Source organism: Betta splendens, chromosome 2 (genome assembly GCF_900634795.4).
Source record: "Betta splendens chromosome 2, fBetSpl5.4, whole genome shotgun sequence".
Taxonomy (NCBI): Eukaryota; Metazoa; Chordata; class Actinopteri; order Anabantiformes; family Osphronemidae; genus Betta; species Betta splendens.
The window spans coordinates 10,866,551-10,875,297 of NC_040882.2; the positions used below are offsets into that span (position 1 = coordinate 10,866,551).

General features: G+C 40.5%; 13 non-coding genes across 13 annotated transcripts; all 13 read right to left on the bottom strand.

The window, feature by feature from the left end:
• Positions 1–432: 432 nt before the first annotated feature.
• LOC114851622 (5S ribosomal RNA) lies at positions 433–551 on the bottom strand. The gene has a single exon (XR_003785237.1). It is a non-coding gene; the product is annotated as a 5S ribosomal RNA (ribosomal RNA).
• Positions 552–1,089: 538 nt separating this feature from the next.
• LOC114851446 (5S ribosomal RNA) lies at positions 1,090–1,208 on the bottom strand. The gene has a single exon (XR_003785075.1). It is a non-coding gene; the product is annotated as a 5S ribosomal RNA (ribosomal RNA).
• Positions 1,209–1,736: 528 nt separating this feature from the next.
• Positions 1,737–1,855, bottom strand: LOC114851429 (5S ribosomal RNA). The gene has a single exon (XR_003785058.1). It is a non-coding gene; the product is annotated as a 5S ribosomal RNA (ribosomal RNA).
• A 537-nt stretch (positions 1,856–2,392) lies between these two features.
• Positions 2,393–2,511, bottom strand: LOC114851440 (5S ribosomal RNA). The gene has a single exon (XR_003785069.1). It is a non-coding gene; the product is annotated as a 5S ribosomal RNA (ribosomal RNA).
• A 537-nt stretch (positions 2,512–3,048) lies between these two features.
• Positions 3,049–3,167, bottom strand: LOC114851452 (5S ribosomal RNA). The gene has a single exon (XR_003785080.1). It is a non-coding gene; the product is annotated as a 5S ribosomal RNA (ribosomal RNA).
• Positions 3,168–3,704: 537 nt separating this feature from the next.
• On the bottom strand, positions 3,705–3,823 carry LOC114851463 (5S ribosomal RNA). Its single transcript, XR_003785091.1, has one exon. It is a non-coding gene; the product is annotated as a 5S ribosomal RNA (ribosomal RNA).
• Positions 3,824–4,351: 528 nt separating this feature from the next.
• Positions 4,352–4,470, bottom strand: LOC114851474 (5S ribosomal RNA). Its single transcript, XR_003785102.1, has one exon. It is a non-coding gene; the product is annotated as a 5S ribosomal RNA (ribosomal RNA).
• Positions 4,471–5,002: 532 nt separating this feature from the next.
• Positions 5,003–5,121, bottom strand: LOC114851486 (5S ribosomal RNA). The gene has a single exon (XR_003785113.1). It is a non-coding gene; the product is annotated as a 5S ribosomal RNA (ribosomal RNA).
• Positions 5,122–5,649: 528 nt separating this feature from the next.
• On the bottom strand, positions 5,650–5,768 carry LOC114851459 (5S ribosomal RNA). The gene has a single exon (XR_003785087.1). It is a non-coding gene; the product is annotated as a 5S ribosomal RNA (ribosomal RNA).
• Positions 5,769–6,303: 535 nt separating this feature from the next.
• On the bottom strand, positions 6,304–6,422 carry LOC114851497 (5S ribosomal RNA). The gene has a single exon (XR_003785124.1). It is a non-coding gene; the product is annotated as a 5S ribosomal RNA (ribosomal RNA).
• A 538-nt stretch (positions 6,423–6,960) lies between these two features.
• Positions 6,961–7,079, bottom strand: LOC114851466 (5S ribosomal RNA). The gene has a single exon (XR_003785094.1). It is a non-coding gene; the product is annotated as a 5S ribosomal RNA (ribosomal RNA).
• A 531-nt stretch (positions 7,080–7,610) lies between these two features.
• LOC114851514 (5S ribosomal RNA) lies at positions 7,611–7,729 on the bottom strand. Its single transcript, XR_003785140.1, has one exon. It is a non-coding gene; the product is annotated as a 5S ribosomal RNA (ribosomal RNA).
• A 530-nt stretch (positions 7,730–8,259) lies between these two features.
• Positions 8,260–8,378, bottom strand: LOC114851509 (5S ribosomal RNA). Its single transcript, XR_003785135.1, has one exon. It is a non-coding gene; the product is annotated as a 5S ribosomal RNA (ribosomal RNA).
• Between the last annotated feature and the right edge of the window lie 369 nt (positions 8,379–8,747).

Genomic DNA, 8,747 nt, shown 5'->3' on the forward strand with positions numbered 1-8,747 from the left:
ACACAGAGGGTGGCCATTTTTGCCTTAAACACAATATCCCCTTTTTTGTATTTCGCTCTCCCTTTAAACAAATAAATAGATAGAAGCCAAAATTATTACTTGTATTGTGTCACCGACCATAGGCATGAACTGTGAACAAAGCAAAAGCAGCACTGTGACTGAAAACAGAAAATTCTTGCAAGCAATAGCGTCTGTCTTAGAACGATGCAATTATAAGGTTAACAAATAATTGAACAATCTAGGTGAAATGTCAAATACATAAAATACAAGTAATGAAAAACATACAGTAAGATATTAATTGCAGAAGATACATAATAAATCATATAATAACTGCATAGAATCAGAAAGAAAACACTTTTCCCATAACACGGTGCAGTATAATGTGGACCTGAACAAACAGCCCGCTCTGCTAGTGTTGAGGAGAAATGTAAAAGCTTACAGCACCTGGTATTCCCAGGCGGTCTCCCATCCAAGTACTAACCAGGCCCGACCCTGCTTAGCTTCCGAGATCAGACGAGATCGGGCGTGCTCAGGGTGGTATGGCCGTAAGCGAGAGCAAAGCATGACAGGAGCTCTTTTAAGCTTGGCAAGCCTCGCTGTTGCATCTATTTGCCTGAATGTGGCGTTTATAAAGGACTTAGAGCATTTTGGGACGTACACAGAAGGTGGCCATTTTGGCCTTAAACACAATATCCCCTTTTTTGTATTTCGCTCTCCCTTTAAACAAATAAATAGATAGAAGCCAAAATCATTACTTGTATTGTGTCACCGACCATAGGCATGAACTGTGAACAAAGCAAAAGCAGCACTGTGACTGAAAACAGAAAATTCTTGCAAGCAATAGCGTCTGTCTTAGAACGATGCAATTATAAGGTTAACAAATAATTGAACAATCTAGGTGAAATGTCAAATACATAAAATACAAGTAATGAAAAACATACAGTAAGATATTAATTGCAGAAGATACATAATAAATCATATAATAACTGCATAGAATCAGAAAGAAAACACTTTTCCCATAACACAGTGCAGTATAATGTGGACCTGAACAAACAGCGCCCCACTGCTAGTGTTGAGGAGAAATGTAAAAGCTTACAGCACCTGGTATTCCCAGGCGGTCTCCCATCCAAGTACTAACCAGGCCCGACCCTGCTTAGCTTCCGAGATCAGACGAGATCGGGAGTGCTCAGGGTGGTATGGCCGTAAGCGAGAGCAAAGCATGACAGGAGCTCTTTTAAGCTTGGCAAGCCTCGCTGTTGCATCTATTTGCCTGAATGTGGCGTTTATAAAGGACTTAGAGCATTTTGGGACGTACACAGAAGGTGGCCATTTTGGCCTTAAACACAATATCCCCTTTTTTGTATTTCGCTCTCCCTTTAAACAAATAAATAGATAGAAGCCAAAATCATTACTTGTATTGTGTCACCGACCATAGGCATGAACTGTGAACAAAGCAAAAGCAGCACTGTGACTGAAAACAGAAAATTCTTGCAAGCAATAGCGTCTGTCTTAGAACGATGCAATTATAGAGTTAACAAATAATTGAACAATCTAGGTGAAATGTCAAATACATAAAATACAAGTAATGAAAAACATAAGATATTAATTGCAGAAGATACATAATAAATCATATAATAACTGCATAGAATCAGAAAGAAAACACTTTTCCCATAACACGGTGCAGTATATTGTGGACCTCAGCAAACAGCCCGCTCTGCTAGGTTTAAGGAGAAAAAAGCTTACAGCACCTGGTATTCCCAGGCGGTCTCCCATCCAAGTACTAACCAGGCCCGACCCTGCTTAGCTTCCGAGATCAGACGAGATCGGGCGTGCTCAGGGTGGTATGGCCGTAAGCGAGAGCAAAGCATGACAGGAGCTCTTTTAAGCTTGGCAAGCCTCGCTGTTGCATCTATTTGCCTGAATGTGGCGTTTATAAAGGACTTAGAGCATTTTGGGACGTACACAGAAGGTGGCCATTTTGGCCTTAAACACAATATCCCCTTTTTTGTATTTCGCTCTCCCTTTAAACAAATAAATAGATAGAAGCCAAAATCATTACTTGTATTGTGTCACCGACCATAGGCATGAACTGTGAACAAAGCAAAAGCAGCACTGTGACTGAAAACAGAAAATTCTTGCAAGCAATAGCGTCTGTCTTAGAACGATGCAATTATAAGGTTAACAAATAATTGAACAATCTAGGTGAAATGTCAAATACATAAAATACAAGTAATGAAAAACATACAGTAAGATATTAATTGCAGAAGATACATAATAAATCATATAATAACTGCATAGAATCAGAAAGAAAACACTTTTCCCATAACACGGTGCAGTATAATGTGGACCTGAACAAACAGCCCGCTCTGCTAGTGTTGAGGAGAAATGTAAAAGCTTACAGCACCTGGTATTCCCAGGCGGTCTCCCATCCAAGTACTAACCAGGCCCGACCCTGCTTAGCTTCCGAGATCAGACGAGATCGGGCGTGCTCAGGGTGGTATGGCCGTAAGCGAGAGCAAAGCATGACAGGAGCTCTTTTAAGCTTGGCAAGCCTCGCTGTTGCATCTATTTGCCTGAATGTGGCGTTTATAAAGGACTTAGAGCATTTTGGGACGTACACAGAAGGTGGCCATTTTGGCCTTAAACACAATATCCCCTTTTTTGTATTTCGCTCTCCCTTTAAACAAATAAATAGATAGAAGCCAAAATCATTACTTGTATTGTGTCACCGACCATAGGCATGAACTGTGAACAAAGCAAAAGCAGCACTGTGACTGAAAACAGAAAATTCTTGCAAGCAATAGCGTCTGTCTTAGAACGATGCAATTATAGAGTTAACAAATAATTGAACAATCTAGGTGAAATGTCAAATACATAAAATACAAGTAATGAAAAACATACAGTAAGATATTAATTGCAGAAGATACATAATAAATCATATAATAACTGCATAGAATCAGAAAGAAAACACTTTTCCCATAACACGGTGCAGTATAATGTGGACCTGAACAAACAGCCCGCTCTGCTAGTGTTGAGGAGAAATGTAAAAGCTTACAGCACCTGGTATTCCCAGGCGGTCTCCCATCCAAGTACTAACCAGGCCCGACCCTGCTTAGCTTCCGAGATCAGACGAGATCGGGCGTGCTCAGGGTGGTATGGCCGTAAGCGAGAGCAAAGCATGACAGGAGCTCTTTTAAGCTTGGCAAGCCTCGCTGTTGCATCTATTTGCCTGAATGTGGCGTTTATAAAGGACTTAGAGCATTTTGGGACGTACACAGAAGGTGGCCATTTTGGCCTTAAACACAATATCCCCTTTTTTGTATTTCGCTCTCCCTTTAAACAAATAAATAGATAGAAGCCAAAATCATTACTTGTATTGTGTCACCGACCATAGGCATGAACTGTGAACAAAGCAAAAGCAGCACTGTGACTGAAAACAGAAAATTCTTGCAAGCAATAGCGTCTGTCTTAGAACGATGCAATTATAGAGTTAACAAATAATTGAACAATCTAGGTGAAATGTCAAATACATAAAATACAAGTAATGAAAAACATACAGTAAGATATTAATTGCAGAAGATACATAATAAATCATATAATAACTGCATAGAATCAGAAAGAAAACACTTTTCCCATAACACGGTGCAGTATAATGTGGACCTGAACAAACAGCCCGCTCTGCTAGTGTTGAGGAGAAATGTAAAAGCTTACAGCACCTGGTATTCCCAGGCGGTCTCCCATCCAAGTACTAACCAGGCCCGACCCTGCTTAGCTTCCGAGATCAGACGAGATCGGGCGTGCTCAGGGTGGTATGGCCGTAAGCGAGAGCAAAGCATGACAGGAGCTCTTTTAAGCTTGGCAAGCCTCGCTGTTGCATCTATTTGCCTGAATGTGGCGTTTATAAAGGACTTAGAGCATTTTGGGACGTACACAGAAGGTGGCCATTTTGGCCTTAAACACAATATCCCCTTTTTTGTATTTCGCTCTCCCTTTAAACAAATAAATAGATAGAAGCCAAAATCATTACTTGTATTGTGTCACCGACCATAGGCATGAACTGTGAACAAAGCAAAAGCAGCACTGTGACTGAAAACAGAAAATTCTTGCAAGCAATAGCGTCTGTCTTAGAACGATGCAATTATAGAGTTAACAAATAATTGAACAATCTAGGTGAAATGTCAAATACATAAAATACAAGTAATGAAAAACATAAGATATTAATTGCAGAAGATACATAATAAATCATATAATAACTGCATGCAATAAGATAGAAAACACTTTTCCCATAACACCGTGCAGTATATTGTGGACCTCAGCAAACAGCCCGCTCTGCTAGGTTTAAAGAGAAAAAAGCTTACAGCACCTGGTATTCCCAGGCGGTCTCCCATCCAAGTACTAACCAGGCCCGACCCTGCTTAGCTTCCGAGATCAGACGAGATCGGGCGTGCTCAGGGTGGTATGGCCGTAAGCGAGAGCAAAGCATGACAGGAGCTCTTTTAAGCTTGGCAAGCCTCGCTGTTGCATCTATTTGCCTGAATGTGGCGTTTATAAAGGACTTAGAGCATTTTGGGACGTACACAGAAGGTGGCCATTTTGGCCTTAAACACAATATCCCCTTTTTTGTATTTCGCTCTCCCTTTAAACAAATAAATAGATAGAAGCCAAAATCATTACTTGTATTGTGTCACCGACCATAGGCATGAACTGTGAACAAAGCAAAAGCAGCACTGTGACTGAAAACAGAAAATTCTTGCAAGCAATAGCGTCTGTCTTAGAACGATGCAATTATAGAGTTAACAAATAATTGAACAATCTAGGTGAAATGTCAAATACATAAAATACAAGTAATGAAAAACATAAGATATTAATTGCAGAAGATACATAATAAATCATATAATAACTGCATAGAATCAGAAAGAAAACACTTTTCCCATAACACGGTGCAGTATAATGTGGACCTGAACAAACAGCCCGCTCTGCTAGTGTTGAGGAGAAATGTAAAAGCTTACAGCACCTGGTATTCCCAGGCGGTCTCCCATCCAAGTACTAACCAGGCCCGACCCTGCTTAGCTTCCGAGATCAGACGAGATCGGGCGTGCTCAGGGTGGTATGGCCGTAAGCGAGAGCAAAGCATGACAGGAGCTCTTTTAAGCTTGGCAAGCCTCGCTGTTGCATCTATTTGCCTGAATGTGGCGTTTATAAAGGACTTAGAGCATTTTGGGACGTACACAGAAGGTGGCCATTTTGGCCTTAAACACAATATCCCCTTTTTTGTATTTCGCTCTCCCTTTAAACAAATAAATAGATAGAAGCCAAAATCATTACTTGTATTGTGTCACCGACCATAGGCATGAACTGTGAACAAAGCAAAAGCAGCACTGTGACTGAAAACAGAAAATTCTTGCAAGCAATAGCGTCTGTCTTAGAACGATGCAATTATAGAGTTAACAAATAATTGAACAATCTAGGTGAAATGTCAAATACATAAAATACAAGTAATGAAAAACATAAGATATTAATTGCAGAAGATACATAATAAATCATATAATAACTGCATGCAATAAGATAGAAAACACTTTTCCCATAACACGGTGCAGTATATTGTGGACCTCAGCAAACAGCCCGCTCTGCTAGGTTTAAAGAGAAAAAAGCTTACAGCACCTGGTATTCCCAGGCGGTCTACCATCCAAGTACTAACCAGGCCCGACCCTGCTTAGCTTCCGAGATCAGACGAGATCGGGCGTGCTCAGGGTGGTATGGCCGTAAGCGAGAGCAAAGCATGACAGGAGCTCTTTTAAGCTTGGCAAGCCTCGCTGTTGCATCTATTTGCCTGAATGTGGCGTTTATAAAGGACTTAGAGCATTTTGGGACGTACACAGAAGGTGGCCATTTTGGCCTTAAACACAATATCCCCTTTTTTGTATTTCGCTCTCCCTTTAAACAAATAAATAGATAGAAGCCAAAATCATTACTTGTATTGTGTCACCGACCATAGGCATGAACTGTGAACAAAGCAAAAGCAGCACTGTGACTGAAAACAGAAAATTCTTGCAAGCAATAGCGTCTGTCTTAGAACGATGCAATTATAAGGTTAACAAATAATTGAACAATCTAGGTGAAATGTCAATACATAAAATACAAGTAATGAAAAACATACAGTAAGATATTAATTGCAGAAGATACATAATAAATCATATAATAACTGCATAGAATCAGAAGAAAACACTTTTCCCATAACACAGTGCAGTATAATGTGGACCTGAACAAACAGCCCGCTCTGCTAGTGTTGAGGAGAAATGTAAAAGCTTACAGCACCTGGTATTCCCAGGCGGTCTCCCATCCAAGTACTAACCAGGCCCGACCCTGCTTAGCTTCCGAGATCAGACGAGATCGGGCGTGCTCAGGGTGGTATGGCCGTAAGCGAGAGCAAAGCATGACAGGAGCTCTTTTAAGCTTGGCAAGCCTCGCTGTTGCATCTATTTGCCTGAATGTGGCGTTTATAAAGGACTTAGAGCATTTTGGGACGTACACAGAAGGGTGGCCATTTTGGCCTTAAACACAATATCCCCTTTTTTGTATTTCGCTCTCCCTTTAAACAAATAAATAGATAGAAGCCAAAATTATTACTTGTATTGTGTCACCGACCATAGGCATGAACTGTGAACAAAGCAAAAGCAGCACTGTGACTGAAAACAGAAAATTCTTGCAAGCAATAGCGTCTGTCTTAGAACGATGCAATTATAAGGTTAACAAATAATTGAACAATCTAGGTGAAATGTCAAATACATAAAATACAAGTAATGAAAAACATACAGTAAGATATTAATTGCAGAAGATACATAACGAATCATATAATAACTGCATAGAATCAGAAAGAAAACACTTTTCCCATAACACGGTGCAGTATAATGTGGACCTGAACAAACAGCCCGCTCTGCTAGTGTTGAGGAGAAACGTAAAAGCTTACAGCACCTGGTATTCCCAGGCAGTCCCCCATCCAAGTACTAACCAGGCCCGACCCTGCTTAGCTTCCGAGATCAGACGAGATCGGGCGTGCTCAGGGTGGTATGGCCGTAAGCGAGAGCAAAGCATGACAGGAGCCCTTTAAGCTTGGCAAGCCTCGCTGTTGCATCTATTTGCCTGAATGTGGCGTTTATAAAGGACTTAGAGCATTTTGGGACGTACACAGAAGGTGGCCATTTTGGCCTTAAACACAATATCCCCTTTTTTGTATTTCGCTCTCCCTTTAAACAAATAAATAGATAGAAGCCAAAATCATTACTTGTATTGTGTCACCGACCATAGGCATGAACTGTGAACAAAGCAAAAGCAGCACTGTGACTGAAAACAGAAAATTCTTGCAAGCAATAGCGTCTGTCTTAGAACGATGCAATTATAGAGTTAACAAATAATTGAACAATCTAGGTGAAATGTCAAATACATAAAATACAAGTAATGAAAAACATAAGATATTAATTGCAGAAGATACATAATAAATCATATAATAACTGCATAGAATCAGAAAGAAAACACTTTTCCCATAACACGGTGCAGTATAATGTGGACCTGAACAAACAGCCCGCTCTGCTAGTGTTGAGGAGAAATGTAAAAGCTTACAGCACCTGGTATTCCCAGGCGGTCTCTTATCCAAGTACTAACCAGGCCCGACCTTGCTTAGCTTCCGAGATCAGACGAGATCGGGCGTGCTCAGGGTGGTATGGCCGTAAGGGAGAGCAAAGCATGACAGGAGCTCTTTTAAGCTTGGCAAGCCTCGCTGTTGCATCTATTTGCCTGAATGTGGCGTTTATAAAGGACTTAGAGCATTTTGGGACGTACACAGAAGGTGGCCATTTTGGCCTTAACACACATACTCCCCTTTTTTGTATTTCGCTCTCCCTTTAAACAAATAAATAGATAGAAGCCAAAATCATTACTTGTATTGTGTCACCGACCATAGGCATGAACTGTGAACAAAGCAAAAGCAGCACTGTGACTGAAAACAGAAAATTCTTGCAAGCAATAGCGTCTGTCTTAAAACGATGCAATTATAGAGTTAACAAATAATTGAACAATCTAGGTGAAATGTCAAATACATAAAATACAAGTAATGAAAAACATAAGATATTAATTGCAGAAGATACATAATAAATCATTCAAATAACTGCATGCAATAAGATAGAAAACACTTTTCCCATAACACCGTGCAGTATATTGTGGACCTCAGCAAACAGCCCGCTCTGCTAGGTTTAAGGAGAAAAAAGCTTACAGCACCTGGTATTCCCAGGCGGTCTCCCATCCAAGTACTAACCAGGCCCGACCCTGCTTAGCTTCCGAGATCAGACGAGATCGGGCGTGCTCAGGGTGGTATGGCCGTAAGCGAGAGCAAAGCATGACAGGAGCTCTTTTAAGCTTGGCAAGCCTCGCTGTTGCATCTATTTGCCTGAATGTGGCGTTTATAAAGGACTTAGAGCATTTTGGGACGTACACAGAAGGTGGCCATTTTGGCCTTAAACACAATATCCCCTTTTTTGTATTTCGCTCTCCCTTTAAACAAATAAATAGATAGAAGCCAAAATCATTACTTGTATTGTGTCACCGACCATAGGCATGAACTGTGAACAAAGCAAAAGCAGCACTGTGACTGAAAACAGAAAATTCTTGCAAGCAATAGCGTCTGTCTTAGAACGATGCAATTATAAGGTTAACAAATAATTGAACAATCTAGGTGAAATGTCAAATACATAAAA